Raw genomic sequence first — 5,871 nt, 5'->3', positions numbered from 1 at the left:
AGGGAGGGAGGAAGGAAGGAAGGAAGGAAGGAAGGAAGGAAGGAAGGAAGGAAGGAAGGAAGGAAGGAAAGAAGGAAGGAAGGAAGGAAGAACCCATGATGACAAATAGGAATCCCATCTTCTCCATTGTTTGGAGATTCTTTAGGTGGAATCCTGACCTTCATCTGCTCTTCCCTGCTAGAGCCTTCTGATTAGAGTTACTAAAAGCTGTGCTTTGCCTTGAGGATCAGAGCATAAGGTTTTCACCTGTTGGCCCACTTGACTGTTGGGTATATAAGCCTCCATGGGCTATTGAATAAAGCACTTCTTAACAGTGACTAGAGGTCCGTGCCTCTGTCTCTCTGTCTCTTTGTGAGTCTGTGTTTCAACCTCCAGCCCCTTGCCCGAAGCTCGCGAACTGAATTCTAGCGCATAGAGCTCAGACAGGGGCGCACAGTGAGCAGCAATAAAATTCTTATGAAGTCTCAACTGCACTAGCTTTCATACGCCCCTTCAAATACCCTTTAATTCTATCAGACAATCCCCAAATTCCCTTTCTCTACAACCCTTTCAATTCTTCTCCCCACCTGCCCCTTCTAATTCAGTCCTCCCCCTGGATCTACAGTTGTAGCTTGTTTATCATTTACATAATATCTAGATCCATATAAGGAAATGCTTAATATATTTATCTTTTTGGGTCTATGTTACCTCACCCGGAATTATTATTTTTTCTAATTTCATCCATTTGCCTGTTAATTCTTTTACTAATATATTTTATTTGCTGAGTAATACTGCATTGTGTAAATATACTCCATTTTCTTTATCAATTTATTTACTGACTGACATTTAACTTGTTTCCAGTTTCTGGCTTTTATGAATAGAGCAACAGTAAACATGATTGTGCAGATGCAGCTTGCAGGGGAACTCTCAATCTGAATATGGCCTCACAGACAAGGTTGAGAGGGTAGTTGGGAATAAGAAGACTCATGCAGAAAGTCATCAAAACAGAATGTGGAACTACACCCGTTGTCCACCTATGCCTGCCTGGATCATACTGTCATGCCTATTTGATTGAAGGGATTTGCTGTGCTTGCTAAGGAAAGACAACCAAATCCCAATGAGTTTCTAGTATCTTATCTGTTAAAAAGTAAGGCACAATCCTGAAGACAAAACCAATTTCTAGAGAAAAAAAGAAACATTTGTTTACAATTGAACGTAGTGGTATTTTTCTTTGGAATACTAGCTCACAAATAATGACATGGAGACTTATTATGAAAGTTCAACCTCAGTCTAGGCCTTTTTTTTCCACCTAACTTTTATGACTTAAATTAACCCATATTTTTATCTATGTTTTTTCAGGAGGCTTATTGCCTAATCTCATCAATGACCACCCTGCTTCTTCCAGGTCTGCCTGGCAACTCTATGTTTCTTCTTTCCAGAGTTTTTTTTTTCTCTGCCCTGAAGTCCTGTCTGTATTTTTCTAGATATTGATCATTCCGTTTTTCATTCACCAATCACAATGTACCAATATTTCACAACAACTGTAAATTTGCTTAATTGCAAAGAAACTTTAATTATCATGTTTTCTCTCCTCCATCTAGAAGTCTAAGAATGTTCAGTACCAGAGAACTCATTTCTAGAGTTGCTGAAGAGAACATACCCCCTCATCTTATTTAATCACCAACTTATTTAATGACTATTATCTGTATATTTTCTCTTAGATTGTCTTTTATTTTGTTTTTTAAAACAACCTTCAACATAAACTGTTAAACAAAAATGAAAGGAAGAAAAAGAATCCATTATGGTAGGGTAGAGACAAAGCCAGAAGAGGCAGGTGCGTTGACAGGACAAGGAAGCAGGCAGGCCATATCATTAACAACAATTACTTGGTTAGAAATAACCAGGAGTAGACTGAGGTTTTAACACCACAAAGGCCATTCATGTTGATGTACTTCCTCCAGTAAAACTGAACCTTCCCATATCCTCTCTAAGGAGCATGGCCATTTGAAGATCAGATGATCAAATGCTTGAGCCTTTCTGGGACATTTCTCATTCAAACGAATCCCTACCTCCAACCAAATCCACTCTACTTCTCTACCTACATATTTATCCAATTTATGTTTCTTTCTCTCTCTGTCTGACTACCTGTGTCTGACTGTCTCGGGGTGTTTCTCTTTGTCTGTCTGTCTCTTTCTCAGTCTCTCTGCTTCTCCCTGTTTTTGTGTTTCTGTCTCTCATCTCTGTATCTTCCCACCCACAGAGTTCTGTGAATTAAGCCCAATTTGTGTTGCCCAAATATTCTTGCATGTTTTGCCTGCCTTAGATTGATGCAATACTAGTCAAGAAACTAAAGACAATTCTCTCTCTTATACTATCTATCAGTCCCCAATAGCACCTCAGCTATGGGAGAGACTATACACCTACTTCTGATGGTTCATGTCTATCTATATTTCTACACCTTCCTAGGATTTTTATTTTTCTAACGAGCTTCTGCTCTTGTGTACTAAGTCATATCTGCTCCTTGACCAACTGTGATTCTGTGTTAAATACCAAAAAGAAGCTCATTGAAGAGGATTAAGCGATGCACTATTCTAAGGGTATAATGATAAATCAATAGGAGTCATTTTTATATTATATCCATTTAACAGAACTATCGTAGCAGCCTCTCCTCTTGGTTCTATGTGATGGTTTTAATGATAATGGCCCCTATGGACTCAAATATTTTAATGCTTGGTTCCCAATCTAGCCTATTGTGGGGGAAGTGTATCACTTGTTTCTAATTGATGGGGAAGTGTATCATTGCATGGGCATCAAAATTTCAAAAGTCCATGCCATTCTCAGTTCTTGTGCTTATAGATTAGAGTGTACGATCTCAGCGACTTCCCTAATGCCATGCCGATATGTCTGCTGCCATTCTCCCTGCAATAATGGTCATGGGCTCTAACTAACCACCTAAAACTGCATGCCCTAAGAAATTATTTCATTTATGTGTTTTCTAGGTCATGCATGGTATCTCTTTACAGGCATCATACAACTAACCAAAACTAGCTATTAACTCTCTAGCCACAGGTTTTTGGACATGCAATAATGGTGTCACATAGTAGTTCCATCTTATAAAATGGTCCTGAAATCACATCAGAACACTTTTTCATTCCATAAAATTCATGCTACCATTGTAATAACTGGCATGTGTCAGCAGGTCATGAACTGCAGCTCTCAGGGCATGAAGCTGGATAACATTGATGATTGCTTTCATCTCTAGTAGGTATTATCACATTCTAGGCATGTTAAAAACAACCTATAATGATGAATCCTTTACAAAAGTACTTGCTTGATGTCTCTATTATTTATGATTTGTGTATTGTGTCTTCAATAACAGTCTTACATTCAATTTTTAGAGGGTGACCAAGAAAAATGACAACAATTTAAATTGTTTGAGAGTTTATGGGAACTCTTGGTTAACAACTCAAAAGGGAGGTAGCCTTTTCCTTTTACCTTGGTATTTATTTGTTTGTTTTTCTGCATTTATATATTTTTGCTTGCTTATTTTTATATATGAGTGTTTTGCCTGTATATATGTATGTGCACTTTATGTGTGTCTGGCACCATGAAGACCAGAAAGGAGTAGTGGCTTCCCACTATTGGACTTATGAACAGATGTAAAGTACTAGGTGGGTGTTGAGGACTGAAGTCAGGTCCTTGGCAAAAAGAGATTTTCTTAACTACTGAGACATCTCTCTGGCCATTAACATGTGTTTTTACTTGTTATAATGTGATGTATAGCTAGGGCATTGTCACAAGAAGTGTTCAAAATATACCCATACACAAAATATATATGCATGCACATACATATACATCTATGTATACATACATGACCAAAACTGCAAGAAATAGAAAATTATCTATTTACATCTGTACCTTATTGTTAAATGGGTTATTTGATTTATTGACATGTAGTATATTTTTTCAATATATTTTGGATATGAGTATTCTATCAGAGATTTAGTTGGTAAAAATTTTTTTTTCCAATTTATAGGCTGCCATCCTGTCTCAAGGATGGTGTCCTTTGGAATTTTTTGAAAGACAATAACTGACATCACCTCTAATGGAGAGAAACACAAAACAATTCCACTAAATTCAGAAAAAAAATATAAGCTTGTCCTCTCCCCATACCAATTCACTATGGATGGAGAAATAACATATAAAAGATAAAGAGGATAAAAGGTGGAAAAGAACAAATCAAAGTATCTTTACCAGAAGATGATAAGTTAGTATACATAAGAGATCCTAACATTTCCACCAGGAAACTTTTCACAGCTGAAAAACACTGTCAAAAAAGTAGCTGGATACAAAATTGACTAACTAATATCAATAGCCCTTGTATAAACAAATGACAAATGGACTGAGAAAGAGCCAGGGAAAGAAAACTTTTCACAATAGCCTCAAATAATATAAAATATCTTGGGCTAAATAATGATGCAAGTGAAGAACTTGTATGATAAAGTCTCTGAAGAAAAATTGAAGATTTATAAGAAAAATGGAAAGATCTCCAATGTTCATTGATCAGTAGGATTAATGTAGTAAAAGTGGACATCTTACTAAAATCATTCTGAAGATTCAATAAAATATGCATCAAATTTCCAACAAAATTCTTCACTGATCTTGGAAGGACAATTTTCAGCTTTGTATGGAAAAACCACACCAGAAAAGGGTTACCTAAAGCAATCCTGAGCAATCAAAGAACTGCTGGAATTTTCAGTGGTCTTGATTTCAAATTGTATTACAAATTTATAGCAATAAGAACAGCAAGGTATTAGCAAAAAAGAAGAAATGATTATTAATGAAATCAAACTGTAGGCCCTGACATAAATCTACACACCTACAGACACATGATATTTTATAAAGATGTATATACTGGCAAAAAGACAGCATCTTCAGAAATGGTGCTAATCAAACCTGGATGTCTGCCTGTAGAAAAATATAAATATATCCATGATCATCACCCTGTACAAAACTCAAGTTCAAATGGATTAAAGACCTCAAGAGAAAATTGCATACAGTAAAACTGATATATGATAAAGTGGGAAATATCCTTAAACTCATTGGCACAAGAGAAGACTTTTTGCACAGAGAACAATGTTAGCACAGGCACTAAGATCAATAATTAATAATGGGCCGTCACAAAACTGAAAAGTTTCTCTATGGATCTCTCATATTTATTGAGTTTTCATCTAAGCTAAATAAATGAGTTCCAGCTTTATTGAGAGAATTTCTTCCAAACAAGGTGGAGAACTATTGATGAAGACAGTGGAAGTCAACCCTCAATCTCTGTACTCATTCATATATACACGTAATCTCCAAAATGTGCATACACTCACATGAACACACACACACTACACATGCACAGAGAGAGAGAGAAAAAGAGAGAGACAGAGAGACAGAGACAGAGAGAGAGACAGAGAGAGAGAAATGGAGTGGGGGATGAAGGCAAGCAAGCAATAGTGTTAATTTTTAAAAGGTTCCATTAGATAATAGTATATACTTTATAGAATTTGTGGGAAAATTCAAAAACTGTAGCTAGAGTTATCACTTACATTTCTCATGAATTTGCCACATCAAGTTTCCAAATCTATCATTATTTTTATTGTTGTTGTTGTTCAATATCTACGCTTTTTTTTTTACAAGCAATCAGCTTCCCATGACTACCTCCTCACCACAATGACAGGTGATTTTATTGTGGATTTCTGATATTCACAAATGGTGGATTCATTGATGCTTGCCCTTTTTAGACTTCTGAACAAAGTTTTAAAACAAAGTTCTCTTTGGAAAGCAGTGTTTCGGTTTCTCAGGAAATTCGGGATCAACCTACCCCTGGACCCAGCAATACCACTC

This window comes from Microtus ochrogaster, linkage group LG9, assembly GCF_000317375.1.
Source record: "Microtus ochrogaster isolate Prairie Vole_2 linkage group LG9, MicOch1.0, whole genome shotgun sequence".
NCBI classification, from domain to species: domain Eukaryota; kingdom Metazoa; phylum Chordata; class Mammalia; order Rodentia; family Cricetidae; genus Microtus; species Microtus ochrogaster.
Note: the sequence above shows the minus strand (reverse complement) of the source record.